Source organism: Mobula birostris, chromosome 1 (genome assembly GCF_030028105.1).
Source record: "Mobula birostris isolate sMobBir1 chromosome 1, sMobBir1.hap1, whole genome shotgun sequence".
Classification (NCBI taxonomy): domain Eukaryota; kingdom Metazoa; phylum Chordata; class Chondrichthyes; order Myliobatiformes; family Myliobatidae; genus Mobula; species Mobula birostris.
Genome location: NC_092370.1, coordinates 100102280 through 100118816, shown reverse-complemented (window position 1 = coordinate 100118816; position 16537 = coordinate 100102280).

The following is a 16537-nucleotide window of genomic DNA, read 5'->3' as shown; positions in this document are numbered from 1 at the left end:
AGCAGGTCAGGCAGCATCTAGCGAAAAAGTAAACAGTCGGTGTTTCAGCCCAAGACCCTTCTTCAGGACTGAGAGGGAAGGGAGGAGATATCTAAATTTAAGGGTGGGGGTTAGATGAAAGCGGCTAGCTGGAAGGTGATAGATAAAGCTGGGTGGGAGGGAAAAGACAAGGGCTGGAGAAGGAAAATTTGATAGGAGAGGAGAGTGGACATTAGAAAAGGAAGAAAGAGGAGACCCAGGGGAAGCAACAGACAGGTGAGAAGAAACAAAAGATCAGAGTGGGGAATAGAGGAGTGGCAGTTGTGGGGGGGACTTTGTTCACCAGAGGAGAAATCAGCGTTCATACCATCAGGCTGGAGGATACCCCAATGGAATATAAGATGATGGTTCTCATGCCGACGGTGGCCCCATCTTGAAGAGAGCATGGATCAACATGTTGGAAAGGGAATGGGAATGAGGATTAAAATATTTGGCCACTGCGAAGTCCCGCTTGTGATGGATGGTGCGGCGATACTCAATGAAGCAGTCCCCTAATTTACGACAGGTCTCACCAACGTAGAGGAGGCTGCAACAGGAGCGCCGGACGCAATAGACAAGCCCAGCAGATATGCAGGTGAGGTGTTGCCTCACCTGGAAGGACTGTTTGTGGACCTGAATGGAGGTGATGGAGGGGGTGTACGGGCAGATGTAGCCCTTATGCCACTTGCAGGATTAGGTGCCGGGAGGGATGAATGGGCAAGGGAATCGCAGAGGGAACAATCCCTGTGGAAAGCAGAAGGGAAGGAGGAAAAGATATGTTTAGTGGTATGGTCCCTTTGAAGATAGCGGATGTAGTGGAGGATAATGTGTTGGATGTGGAGGCTGAATGGATGGTAGGTGAGGACTAAGGGACTCTATCACTATTATGACAGTGGGGAGATGGGCTAAGCGCTAAAGTATGGAAATGGATGCGATGCGGCGGGGGCACAATCAATTATAGAGGGAGGAAGACCACATTCTTCAAAGAATTAGGACATTTTTGATCCTCAGGAATGGAAAGCAGCATCTTGAAAGTAGATGAGGTGGAGGTGGAGAAACTGACAAAAGGAAATAAAACTTGTTTCAGTGGCTCATCTGAAAGGCAAGACCTCATTGGTGTGGTAGTGCCTTGGGACTACTCTCAATCATAGAATTATAGAATCCCAGAGCACTACAGTGCAGAAATAGCCCTTCTGCCAAGTTCCATCTACCTGCACCCAGACCATAGGCTTACAAACCCTTTCATCCATGTACCTATGTAACTTCTCATAAACGTTACAATTGAACACACATCTGCAACTTCACACTCGCACAGTGAAGAAATTTCCACTCAGGTTCCTTTTGCATATTCCAGCTTTCACCCAAAACCTACGATGTCTAGTTTTAGTCTCAGCGAACCTGAGGGGAAAAGCCTACATTCACTCCATCTATACACTTTATAATGTTAACTACCTCTATAATACTTCCCCTCAATCAATAGAATATGTTTTGTTGTCATTGAAAACAAAAATATTTGAGAAAATTTAATCCATTGAGATGACTGATATTGTGTAAGCTGGCATTGGTAAAAACTTTTATGCTCCAGATAATGAAGTAAAGTACAATCATCATTATGGTTTAAGAAGAATATGGTAGGATGGTGTAAGAAAAAGGCAATCATAATACTGAACCAACTCCCTGGCTAAGATCAACCGTCCAGTACAGGCCCATAGTCAAGCTGAACCAAATAACTCATTTCCACATTGCATGGTCTACTGAACAGCTCAGTCTCTGGGGAATCTGATCGGCAGGTCCTCTTCACAGCTTGTGACTGAAGCAGCTTTTCTTGAACATGTTTTTTAATTATCCAAAAGAAATATTTATGCATGAAGATGGTTGCCTGTGGAAATTATGCCAGTCCCCATCCTCCAACAATTACCATGTTTTACATTCAATGCCAGTATGAACGAACTGTGATATATTGCTATGAGGAACTTCAATTATTTCAGGCAAGATCAGGAGCTAACTACTTGGGCAACATGGAGCGATCTGCAGGAAGCATTTACTGGATAGAGTCATCCTCGCTGCTGTTTGATGGTGAGTCATTACGTGAGATTTAGCAAGTGCCAATGAACAGACAGAGGAAGGTGCAGATCCTACTGCTTGGTGGAAGGTGACATGAGAAATGACTGTGATGCGTGAACAGATGTGAAGTCAGGAAGCTTTTATACTTTCTCTTTTTCCTTTGCAGCTGTCAGTTCCATTGACAAGTTCACATTGGAAAAGCAGCACTTTCACCCTTTTCTTAAAATAGCTAAACCCATTCCTTCAAAGTGACATAAGGTTATCAACTCTTGCACTGAATGTTTAATTCTGATAATGGCAGAGTGTCCGCTGGGATCATTGAAGCCTGACACTGCCATGTAGTATTTTTATTAATATGGCATCAGCTGTTTGTTTATTCTTTATTATCTCATTCCATAAATGTTCCCGCTCCTTCAGAGAAGAAAGTAGGGATAGAACAGATTATATCTTTGGTTTAATTTTCACTTCTTTTGTCCGTCTAAGAAGTTCCGGAAGGATTAAATAGAACCTCCTGAGGCTTTTGCTGTCACTCAATGCTTCCCAACAAAATAAAAGCAGCTGAAAATCTGAAAATGAGCAGAGGATGCTGAAAACATATTTTTGTCATTTGTGTCTTTAAGTTATTACCACTTCATGCATTGCACAAAATTGCTGCAGCAAATCTCTGGCTCAGTGGAATAAGAAAATTGTAGTTTCCAACTTTATTCCAAGGCAGAAAGGAATTAAAGAACTTCATATCGGTTGTGGGTGAGAGGCAGGGGTTAGTTGGCAATGTCACAATGTACCAATAGGACATCATAGCAATTAGAAAATTTGTCCTACAATTCTCATCCTGGTACCACAATATAAAACCTGACTAACCATGGTGTAATATTCTGATTCCCACAGTATGATCTCTGTTCACCAGAAGGTACCCTCTGATTCACCACAGTGTAGTCTCTGATCCATCACAGCATAACCTCTGATTCGCTGTCGTGGAATACCTGATTCACCATAGTATCATATCTGATTTACGACAAATCGTGCAACAGGAAATCCAATTTCAACATAAAGATATTTATCACATGGCTTTGAAGAGATGAATTTATTTGGGTGAACAAGTCAGATGTTTCCAATGTTAAATTAAACTTAGATATCTGCCGCATTTTAAATGACATGAAAAAGCTCAAAAGTGCAATCAGTCATTGCTGCAGGTGTTGGACATCAGAGAGGTCAGTTAAATGAAGTACAAATTGAGGTCTTATCAACAAATTAATTTAATTTACTTGTTTGAGGGATGCACACATTGCTGGAAAAGCAGACATTCATTGCCCAATCGTGATTATCCACTTGTTTATTTCAGAAGGTGACTTAGAGCCAATCAAATTAGTGAATCAAAGTCAGTTATAGACCAGAACAGGCAGAATGGCATATTCTATTTCTCAAAGGAGATCAGTGAACCACGTGAATATTTGAGTATATGCATTAATGAATGTTGTACTGTGAGCATTTTGCCATAACCAGAAGATGGAGGAGTCACCAAAATAAATAACAATTTTCAGACATCCTTACTTAAAAAAATCATAACAGTTCTTTTAAATTTATGAAGGGTCCTGTGCTATAAGCTGTCATTATGACCCCGACTACTGGTGATGCCATTTTCAAGGAATTATGGATCTGTGTTCCCTTTCTTCTACCACACAGCTCCGTGTCCTACACTTCACTGTGTAAATCTTACCCAGGTTTGTTCTCCCAAAGTGCAACTCCTCACATTTGTCTGAATTAAATTCCAGCTGACATTTTCCAGGTCGTTTTCTCAGCTGGTCCAGATTACTCTGCAAGCTTAGATAGCCTTCCTTGTTGTCCTCTATGCCCTCAGTCCTGGTATCACCTGCAATTTTGCTAATCGAATTAGTATTAGTATTGATGACTCAGCAGCACACCACAAGTCACAGGTAAGATGGAAAGTTGAGCACAACGTTGGCAGATGGACTGTAATCTCAACAAATGTGAGGTAGTGCTTTTTGGGAAGTCAGATAGAGTTAGGACATTTACAATAACTGGTAAGCAGTAGTGACTGTTGATGAACAGAAGGACCTTTTGTTCATGTCTATTATTCCCTGAGATTGGCAACACAAGTTCCCAAACCCTGCCTTCATAGGTTGGGGTATAGAATATAAGACTTGGAAATACACTTTGCAACTTTACAAAGTACTTATTAAGTTGTTTTTAAGAGTATAGTGTGTAGTTCTGGTTGTCACACTGTAGGATAAATGTGGTTGGAAACACAGAAGACCTACAGCACAATACAAGCCCTTCAGCTCACAATGCTGTGCCGAACATGTACTTACTTTAGAAATTACCTCGGGTTACCCATAGCTCTCTGTTTTTCTAAGCTCCATGTACCTATCCAGGAGTCTCTTTAAAGACCTTATCGTATCCACCTCCACCACCGTTGCCGACAGCCCATTCCATGCACTCACCACTCTCTGTGTAAAAAAAACTTACCCCTGACATCTTCTCTGTACCTACTTCCAAGCACCTTAAAACTGTGCCCTCTCATGCTAGCCATTTCAGCCCTGGGAAAAAGCCTCTGACTATCCACATGATCAATGCCTCTCACCCACTTATACACCTCTATCAGGTCACCGCTCATCCACCTGGTTGAGCTGGTGAGAGTACAGAAGAGAATCACCATGATATTGTTTGTATTTGATTTGTCTTCTTTGTAGTGAGGGGAGCCAAGGAGTCACCCGATAGGTATATATCAAATTATGAAAAGCCTTGATAGTATAGACTGTCAGATTCATTCTCCCATGATAGGGCTATGGAAATAAGAGGCCATTGATTTATGGTGAGATGTGCAATAGATTTTCTTTTAAAAGTATCTAAGGGGAAAATTTACTACACAGAGATTGAAATTCAGAATGCCAGAACTTTCAGAGAAGGAGGTGGAATCAGGTGCTTTTAAATGTGGTTTTGGCTTTCACATGGCAAGACAGAGAAGGATATAGACAATTGGAATGAGTGTAGAAATGTAAAAGTTTGGCTTGGGGGAAGGTGGGTTGAGAGGCCTGCTTCTGTGCTGTATGACTCTGCATCTCTGTGCCTGGTCTGCGACTGTAGCCTTGGGCCTCATTAGATTTTCTGACTAATCACCAGTAATATCACAATCTAAGAAACAAGGATGCTAGAAATCTGATCTATAAATAGAAACTGCTGTGAACTCCAATCAAGTCAGTCAGTATCTGCTTGTATGTCTTCAAGAATTCCTGGTAAAAGCACTCAAAATCTGAAAGAATGATTTTTCCTTGATTTTGTAGTGGGATCTTACAAATGGCAAAGGGCTTAAACATAAGAGATTCTATAGATGCTGGAAATCTAGAGCAACACACACACACACACAAAATGCTGGAGGAAGTCAGCAAGTCGGGCAATATCTTTAGAGGAGAGTAAACAGTTGACGTTTTGGGCAGAGACCTTTGATCAGGACTGGAAAGGAAAGGGGAAGAAGCCGGAAACCATAATGGCAAAGAACATTATGATGAATCAGTTTCTTCATAGACTCACAAAATAACAGGTTCCCAAACACCCACACTGTCTTTCAATTCTCAACACCTAACATGGAATGCTGATTTCTGGTTGCCTCTTGCCTCTTCGCCAGTTGTATATCACATGCTATAAGTTCTCAGAACTTTTATAGAGGACAATACTCCCATGAGTCGTATAGATTAAAACCTATCAATTGAAATGACTAGAGACAAAATTGAACTGAATTATTTTTTACATCCTTCACATAAATGAGTAAAAATCTCTACATTATGTCTCCATCTAAATGTGCCGTCATAGTAATTTATAATAAATGGAACACAGAGTACACTCAAGTCAGCGTGAGTTTATCAGTCTGATGGCCTGGAGGAAGCAGCTGTCCCGGAGCCGGTTGGTCCTGGCTTCATGCTGCGACACCGCTTCCCGAATGGTAGCAGCTGGAATTGATTGTGGTTGGGATGGCTTGGGTCCCCAATGATCCTATGAGTCCTTTTTACACACCTGTCCTTGTAAATGTCCTGAATCATGGGAAGCTCATTACTACAGATGCGCTGGGCTGTCCGCACCACCAGTTTTTGGAGGGACCGAGAGTCGGACTGTGGTCGGGTGCTTCCAGGATGCTGCATCGGCAAGTTTGCGGCGGGGGAAGCTCACGGCAGGGAGAGCTTTCTTCCTTCTACCGTCTCCGTGAGATGTTGGGGCTTTCGAGAGACTTTGAGACCTTTTTACCATGCCCATGATTTGTTCCTCTATGAAATTACGGTATTGCTTGCACTGTTGTAACTATATGTTATAATTATGTGGTTTTTGTCAGTTTCTCAGTCTTGGTCTGTCTTGTGTTTCTGTGATATCACACTGGAGGAACATTGTATCATTTCTTAATGCATGCATTACTAAATGACAATAAAAGAGGACTGCGTGTCCTCATAATCTAATCCAATCTAAACATTAAACAAATACCGCTAGTCTTCAGAGTCAGTTGACTTGAAATTCCAATATCTCAGGGAAGGCCGAATGCAAACAGCAGCGAAGGGTTGTTATGCTCTGTCGAAGTCTCGACAAGCACTACGACGACAAGTATGGAGTTAAGTACTATCACGATTAAATAATAATTAGCTGACGTGCAAACTCACAAGCGCAATTGTCGTATCTACTGAGCTGCCAATTCTGTGGTTGCGACAATGACTAAACACTGGCATTGATCTAAATTATTCTTGCAGCATCAAAGAACCCTTTCTGCAACAATAATCTCAGTATATTCCTCGATTAATATAAATAATTTAAACTCTGTAACTCACGCATATATTCCACATATGAATTATATCCAGCTCTCGTTATAGAACAATCTGTAAGATTACTCTGTAAGACTATTTCACCTTGTGTACTTTTGAAGGAATTGAAAGGGTTTTGGTTAATTAATTTGCTTGATTCATGTCTTATTGTTCTCACCTTGCAGAACTACGATGTATAAGACCATAAGTTATAGGAGCAGAATTAGGCTATTTGGCCAATTGAGTCTGCTCCACCATTTCATCATGACTGATCCTCTCAGCCCCAATCTTCTGCCTTCTTCCCTTGATGTCCTGACTAATCAAGATCTATTAACTTCTGCCTTAAATATACCCAATGACTTGGCCTTCACAGCTGCCTTTGGAAGCAAATTCCACAGATTCACCACTCTGACTGAAGAAATCCCTCCTTGTCTCCATACTAAATGGACATTCCTCTATTCTGAAACTGTGTCCTCTGGTCTTAGCCTCCCCCCACCATAGCAGTCATCCTTTCCACATCCACTCTAACAAGACCTTTCAACATTTGTTTGATTTGAAAACAACCGTTTCCCCCCACCCCCCCATCATCCGAATTCCAGTGAATACAGGCCCAGAGCCATCAAACACTCCTCATATGCTGAACTTTTCAATCCCACAATCATTTTCATACACCTTGTATGTCAGTGCATCCTTTCTTAGATAAGGGGCTTTTTAGAGTAGTTTGTCGTTGAGCCTGTGAGGTTTTTGGCAATACTGGATTAGGTGCTATGTAATAAACTGAAGGTGATTAGGGAGCTTAAGGTAAATGAACCCTTAGGAGTCAGTGATCACAATATGATTGATTTCAACTTGAAATTTGTTAGGGAGAAAATATAAAGTCTGATGTAGCAGTATTTAATTGGAATAAAGGAAATTACAATGGTATGAGAGAGGAGTTAGCCAAATACTGACAGGGATAATAGCAGAACAGAAATGGCTTGAGTTTCTGGGAAAAATGAGGAAGGTGCAAGATAGATGTGCTCCAAAAACAAAGGAATTCTCAAATGGCAAAATAGTACAACCGTGACTTACAAGGAAGTCAAAGCTAATGTAAAAGCAAAAGAGAGGACATACAACAAAGGAAAAATTAGCTTGAATGTAGAGGATTGGTACGCATTTAAAAACCTACAAAAAGCAACTAGAAGAATCTTTAGGAGGGAAAAGATGAAATATGAAAACAAGTTAGCAAACAATATCGGGGTGGATGGAAAAAGCTTTTTCAAGTAGTAAAAAATAAAAGAGAGATCAGAGTGGATATAGGACTGCTAGAAAATGAGGCTGGAGGAATAATAACAAGGGACAAGGGGATGGCAGATGAACTAAACAGGTATTTTGCATCAGTCTTCACTGTGGAAGACACTAGTAGTGTACCAGGTGTTGAAGGGTGTGAGGGAAGAGAAATGAGTGCAGTTACTAATACAAGGGAAAAGGTGCTCAAAAAGCTGAAAGACCTAAAGGTACATAAGCCACCCAGACCAGAGGAACTGCACCCTGGGGTTCTCCATACTTTGACTTCTGCTCCTTTGTCTTATGGTCTTATGGTTACTATTACAAGGGAGAAGGTGCTCAAAAAGCTGAAAGACCTAATGGTACACAAGTCACCCGGACCAGATAAACTACTAACAGACATAGTGCTAGAGATTGTGGGGGCATTAGTATTGATCTTTCAAAAATCATTAGACTCTGGCATAGTGCCAGAGGACTGGAAAATTGCAAATATCAATCTGCTCTTTAAGAAAGGAGGGAGGCAGCAGAAAAGAAATTATAGACCAGTTACTCTGACCTCAGTGGTTGGGAAGATGTTGGAGTCAATTAAGATGAGGTTTTGGAGTACTTGGTGACACAAGAGAAAATAGAACAAAATCAGCACAGTTTCCTTAAAGGAAAATTTTGTCTAACGAACCTGTTGGAATTCTTTGAGATTACAAGTAGGATATGTAAACGGAATACAGTGGATGCTGTATATTTGGATTTTCATGAGGTCTTTGACAAAGTGCCACACATGAGGCTGCTTATCAAGTTAAGAGCCCATGGTATTACAAGAAAGTTACTAGCATGGTAAAAGCATTGTCTGGTTGGTAGGAGGCAGCGAGTGGGAATAAAAGGATCCTTTTCTGGTTGGGTTCCAGTAACCAGTGGTGTTCCGCAGGGGTCGGTGTTGGGACAACTTCTTTCTGTGCTGTATATCAATGATTTAGATGATGGAATAGATGGCTTTACTGCCAAGTTTGCAGATGATATGAAGATTGGTGCCAGGTCAAGTATTGTTAAGGAAACTGGAAGGCTGCAGAACAATTTAGACAGATTAGCAGAATAGGTAAGAAAGTGGCAAATGAAATACAAATTTGGAAATTTTGGTAGAAGGAATAAACGTAACTAGGTGACCATTAAATATTATTTTTTATTGTTAAAGTGCACTTATGCATTCACCCTAGCACCTGTGCCTTTAAGAGAAAACAGTGATGTCATTACACACATGCAGAGCAGAAGAAAGAGTTACTTGATGTTTTAGAAAGAACATCAAGTACTGCCAGCTGCTTTCCTCCACCCCCCCCCCACCACGTACAGTAAGATTTTTCACTGCTTGAGTCAACTCTCTAAGGGCTTTGCCTTGCTCTGTGACCACTTTAAGGACATGTCTAGAGCAGCCTTTATCAACCTTTTGGCCCTGGGGGAACTCTGGAAATAACTTACAGGTCTTGGGGAAAGTTTATTTATCTTCCTGGAAATATCACGTTGCAAAAGGTAATCTTGAAATGTTTCCACTGCTTGAGCTTGAGAGTGAGGAAGGATATCAGAAAGTCTTGAGTCTTAATGAAAACAGAAACAGAAATTTATTATGTTTGCCTTACGAATTTTAAAAATTTATGAAAGGGAAAGAAAGAGATGAATTTCAAGAAAGGTAAGCTAATCTTAAATACCAGTTTTTTTTTTCAAGAAAGGTTGGCTAAAATTTCATTCTCTTCTCAAAAGAGCATTGAGTATTATTTTTGGTTTATTATATCTACAACTTGCTGATCATGCTAATGTACCAGGAGCTGTACATATAATAATTTTTATGCAAAGGTTCCCTGAGACCTGAAAATTGTTTCCAGAGTTCCCCCAGGGCCAAAAGGTTGATAAAGGCTGCTCTGGACATGTCCTTAAAGTAGTCACAGAGCAGGGCCAAGCCATTAGGGAGTTGACTCAAGCAGTGAAAAATCTTACTGTACAGAGAGCTGTTGCACATGCTACTAGCAGTAGACCTAAGTTTTAGCCTAGTTTCACAGGGGATGGGCAAGCAATATATTTCAAATGTCAGGTGTGGGGGATGGGGGGGCATGTGGCCAAGAATTGCCCACAGGGGTGAAGTGCAAGGGAGATAAGGCCAGAATCTTCCAACCCTCAGGTTGCTGTGAGTCGGGCAATTTGGGGGTACCTCATAGACTCATATAATGTACAGCCACCCCATGACCAAGTCCTGTCATTGAGCTTAAGGTATCAGGTGTTGCTGTCCATTGTCTCTTAGACACAGGTAGTCAAGTCAGCACCATGACCGAACAGCTCTTTCGAGAGCACCTGAATGGAGAGGATGAGGATATATTGTCCACTGCTGGCTGGCTTAGGGTAACAGCCACTACCGGTCTTGATATTCCTTACCCTGGGTATCTAGAGCTCGAGGTTCAAGCGATAGGCATGAATAGTGGCTTTCTAGTAGTCAGGGATCCCATTGGCAGTGAACAACCTGTCCCACGTGGAGTCAGCATGACTGGTCTGAAGGTGAAAATGGAAAAATGTCATTTTCTGCAGTCAGAGGTGAAGTTCCTGGACACCAGGTATCAGCCAAGGGGATAGGCACAGATCCCGAGAAGGTCTCGGCTGTTCAGCAGTGCTCAGTACCATCTACGGTCAAAGGCTGAAGATCATTTTTTGGCTTTTATGGTCATTATAGACGGTTCATTCAGGGATTCTCAAAGGTTGCAGGTCTGCTGCATGATGTAGTGAATCTGTGTCTTTAATACAGGGAGACTTAGTAAAACAAACCAGCTGTTAAAAGTCTTGGACGGAAGAATGTCAAACTGCCTTTGGCTTGCCCAAAGAGAAACTGGCCAGTTCACCCATCCTCGGCTTTGATGATTCCACACAAATTTTTATCATGGAGACCGATGCCAGCAGTCGTGGACTAGGAGCTGTTTTATACCAGCAACAGGGAGAGACAAAGAGGGTTATTGCATATGCAAGCCGAGGATTGAGAAATGCTGAAAGGAATGATAAGAATTGTAGCAGCATGAAATTAGATCTGCTTACACTAAAGTGGGCTGTAGCAGAGAAGTTTCGTGGTTACTTGTTGGGTTTCAAGTTCACCGTAATAACTGTGACAGTAATCCGTTACCCCGCTTGAAAACTGCCAAGTTGGGAACAATTGAGCAGAGATGGATCTCACAGCTGTCAGAGTTTGACCTTGATGTTTAGTATCGTCCCGGTCGGAGCAATACCGTAGCTGATGCTCTCTCTACACAGCCATTTGGAGAGGTGTCTGAGCCTATTTCACAAGATCACAAGACAAAGGAGCAGAAATAGGCCATTCGGCCCATCGAGTCTGCTCCGCAGCTCCCCCATGAGCTAAACTATTCACCCATCTAGTTCCAATTTCCAGCTTTTTCCCCATATCCCTTTATACACTGACTAATTAGATACCTGTCAATCTCCTCCTTAAACACCCTCAATGATCGGGCCTCCACAGCTGTATGTGGCAACGAATTCCACAAATCCACCACCCTCCGGCTAAAAAAATTTCTCCTCATCTCTATTTTAACTGGGTACTCTCTAATTCTAAGACTATGGCCTCTTGTCCTGGACTCACCCACCAAGGGAAACAACCTTTCCACATTTACTCTGTCCAACCCTTTCAACATTCGAAACGTTTCTGTGAGATCCCCTCTCATTCTTCTATACTCTGATGAATACAATCCAAGAGCCGACAAACACTCCTCATATGTTAGCCCCTGCATTCCAGGAATCATCCTCGTAAATCTTCTCTGAACGCTCCCCAACATCAGTACATCCTTTCTAAGATAGGGGGCCCAAAACTGCACACAGTATTCCAAATGAGGTCTCACCAATGCCCCATAGAGCCTCATCAACACCTCCTTACTCTTATACGCTATTCCTCTTGAAATGAATGCCAACATAGCATTTGCTTTTCTTACCGCCGATCCAACTTGGTGATTAACCTTTAGGGTATCCTGCACGAGGACCCCCAAGTCCCTTTGCACTTATGATTTTTGAATTTTCTCCCCATCTAAATAATAATCTGCCCGATTATTTCTTCCTCCGAAATGTACAACCGTACATTTGTTAATGTTGTATCTCATCTGCCATTTCTTCGCCCACTCTCCTAAACTAAGTCTCTCTGCAACCTTTCCCTTTCTTCAACATTTCCTGCTCCTCCACCTATCTTGGTGTCATCTGCAAACTTAGCCACAAAACCATTTAATCCTTAATCCAAATCATCGATGTACATCATAAAAAGAAGTGGCCCCAACACCGACCCCTGCGGAACACCACTAGTAACCGGTAACCAATCAGAATAGGATCACTTTATTCCCACCCTTTGCTTTCTGCCTATCAGTCAATGCTCCACCCTTTCCAATATCTTTCCTCTAATTCCGTGGGCTCACATCTTATTCAGCAGTATCATATGCGGCACCTTATCAAAGGCCTTTTGAAAATCCAAATACACAACATCCACAGCCTCTCCCTTGTCAATCTTATTCGAGATTGCCTCAAAAAATTCCAATTGGTTGGTGAGGCAGGATCTTCCCTTCATAAGACCATGTTGGCTTCAGCCTATCTTGTCACGCACCTCGAGGTATTTCATAACCTCATCCTTGAGGATTGACTCCAATATCTTTCCAACTACGGATGTCAGACTAATGGGTCTGTAATTTTCTTTTTGCTGCCTCCTTCCTTTCTTAAATAGCGGAACTACATTTGCGACCTTCCAGTCCTCCGGAACCATGCCAGATTCTATTGATTCCTGGAAGATCATTTCCAATGCTTCCCCAATCTCCAAAGCCACCTCCTTCAGAACCCTTAGGTGCACCTCATCCGGACCGGGAGACTTATCTATTCTTTGTCCACTTAGTTTCCCAAGCACTTTCTCTCTAGTAATCTTGACTGTACCTAATTCTATTCCCTGATACCTCTGGCTATCAGGTATATTGCTCATGTCTTCCACTGTGAAGACTGATGCAAACTACTCATTCAGTTCCAAATGGGGTTACTGTGTGCCGTAGTTGAGGATGAGAAGCGTGGGGTATGTTATCAGCTTCTGCCACCTACCAGCATTGCCTTACAGGAGGATAAAATTTCAAGAGCGTGAACAGAGTAGACATCCGGCCCTGTAAGAACGTTCCCACCCCAGCTCCCCAAAGGAGACTGCAAACTCCGATAATTCAGGCTAGCCCTCACCTGGGACATGAATCAGATTCTGAGGACTCGGAGAATGGAGTGATACTGGGATAAATGTGTCAGAACAGGGTGTACAGAATCTTCACCCTAGCCTTGACAACATGTTTGCTGGAACTGTACAAACTCCGGGAACTGAGACTGCAGCGCCAGCGACTGCTGATACAAGGTCAGGTGTTGGTAGTCCTCTTGTTGCAGCACCCTGCGGGAGTAAAAGAGTAACTGCTGGACAGCACTCCAACGCACACCACGAACCAAGGTCAGTCCTTGATGTGGCCTCCATAATTCCTGCAGAACTGTCCCAGATACTGGGTAGTCTAAATTCAGTTCCCTTTAGAGAAGCAGTTAAAGAGGTTAAAAGTACCGTTCCAGAGTGTGAATAATTGAGGGCGCTTGCCTGTATTCAGGGGAGAAATGTAACCAATGTTGTTTTTTTATCGTTAAAATGCACTTATATATTCACCCTGGCAATGCTAAGCGGCTGCCTTTGTCTTTAAGAGAAAACGGTGACATCATAGTTTACGTGCGGTTAGAAAGAAAGAGTTAAAATGTTCTAGAAAGAGCATGGAGTACTTGGAGCGGCTCTTCCTCTCCCCTCGAGGAGTACTGGACATATGGCGAGGAAAGGTGAAATAATATTTGATAATATCGACGTAAATTCGTTTATACTTGTCTGTAATCTAGAATATGGTATTTTGACATGTTTTGCATGTAGATGCTTTAAATTTTCGCGAGTAAGGTATCGGCGCTGAACAGTGTGATAGGGTGAAGTTCTTTATCGACCTAGTAGGTTAGACTTTCTAGTAATTTAACTATAAGGTAATATCTTGTAAAAGTTTATTTTTGCCTTTATCGTTTCATGACTGAATGTGAATTTAACGGAGTAATGTGAATGCGTTAATCTCTGTTCAGTAGCGTGCCCGAGGGGAATTCATTTCAGGGTCTAGTCTATACTGTTTAGAAGTTAAGCAGGTGAATCCCAAAATGAGTATACCTTTTGGTTAAGACGAGATATATTTCTTTATATTTCTGATGTGTTTAAGGTATAGGGTTGATGGGATTCTAATGTTATTTGTATTTTTTTAAAGAATTGCCACTACCGTATTGGTTTTGTATATTTTGTTTCATTTTCATACTGCATACATAACAAGTTGATTCACAACTGTGTGAACCCAACTTAAACTGAAATTGTAACAGCAGGAACTGTTGCTTTAAATTCATTTTGTTGTTTTTATTTTGATACCCTCTTTCTGCCTAAACCAGATAAAAGAATTGAAGACCCAAAAAAGTGTTTGTTGTCCCGAGTGTGTATTTTTCCCAGGCTTCATAACTGTGCAGACTGTTTCCTAAATGGGGAGAAATCCAAAATTATGAGATGCAAAGGGTTCTGGGAGTCCTGCAAGGTTAAATTGCAGGTTGATTTGGTGGTGAGGAAGGCAAATGCAATGTTAGGACTAATTTCAAGAGGTCTAGAATATAAGAGCAGGGATGTGATACTGAAGCTTTATAAGGCACTGGTGAAGCCTCACCTTAAGAAATGTGAACAGTTTTGGGCTCCTTATCTAAGAAAAGATGTTCTGGCATTGGAGAGGGTTCAGAGGAGATTCACCAGGATGACTCCAGGAATGAAAGGGTTATCAACAAGGGGCATTTGATGGCTCTGTACTCGTTGTAATTTAGTAGGATGAGGGGAATTTCATTGAAACCTTTCGAATGCTGAAAAATCTAGACGAGTAGATGTGGAAAGGACGTTTCCAATGGTGGGGGAGTCTAGGACAAGAGTGCACAGCCTCAGGATAGAGGAGCATCCATTTAAAACAGAGATGCAGAGAAATGTCTTTACCCAGAGGATGGTGAATTTGTTACCAAAGGCAGCTGTGGAGACCAGGTTGTTCGGGTATTTAAGGCAGAGATTGATAGGTTCTTGATTGAACGTGGCATCAAAGTTGATCTGACATTAACTTTAAATTCCTGGGTGTCACTATCTCAGAGGACCTATCCCAGACCCGTCATATAAATGTAATTGCAAAGAAAGCACTTCCTCAGGAGTCTTCAGAGATTTGACATGATATCAAAAACTTTGACAAACTACTATAGATGTCTACTGGAGAGTGTATTGACTGGCTGCATCATGGCCTGGTATGGGAACACCAATGCATTTGAACAGAAAATCGAACAAAAGATAGTGGATTTGGCCCAGTATATCACAGATAAAATCCTCCTAACCATTGAGCACATCTCCATGAGACACTGTCCTAGGAAAGCAGCATCCATTATCAAAGATTCCAGCCTCCCAGACCTTGCTGCCATCAGATAGAAGGTACAAGAGCATCAGGGCCCACAGCACCAGGCTCAAGAACAGTTACTATCCCTCAACCATCAGGCCCTTGAACCAAAGGGGATAGCTGCACTCATCTATTGAGATGTTCCCACAACCAGTGATCTCACTTTAAGGGTTCTTTATTGAGTTATTTCATGCTCTTGTTATTTATTGCTATTTATTTATATTTGCATTTGTACAGTTTGTTGTCTTCTATGCACTACGTGATCTTTCATTGATCCTGTTATAGCTACTACTCTATAGATTTTCTGAGTGTGGCGCAGGAAAAAGATTCTCAGTTGCATGTGGAGACGCAGGTACTCTGATAATAAAATTTACTTTTTTCGATATAATTGAGGAGTGAAAAGGACCATAAATTGACTGTACTTCAGATTCACAGTTTAATTAACTCAAATACCATAACATTCTGAACTTAAAACTCAGTAGACCATATGAGTGATAGCGTGGGTGAATTTTGATCCTGCTTTATTTTTCTGACAAAGTAAGAAAGAATTTATTCCCAACAGGATCATTAATTTCTTTCATGAACGGGAATCTCTATTAGTGACTGATTCACACCCTGCATTCTCCACTTCCATGTTATGTAATTGTTTCTTATAATCAAGATCTAATCCTAACTCTAAGCCTTAATGCTGCTTGGCCTGCTGAGTTCCTCCAGCATAATGTGTGTGTTGCTTGGATTTCCAGCATCTGCTGATTTTTCTCTTGTGCTAAAGTAAATGCTGTCACTGCTCTTTATCAGGTCACCTAATAGTAGCCAATAAGTGAAAGTTTCCTACTGATTAATTTTTACATATAAATATTGTTTGGCATGGTTTATAATAAA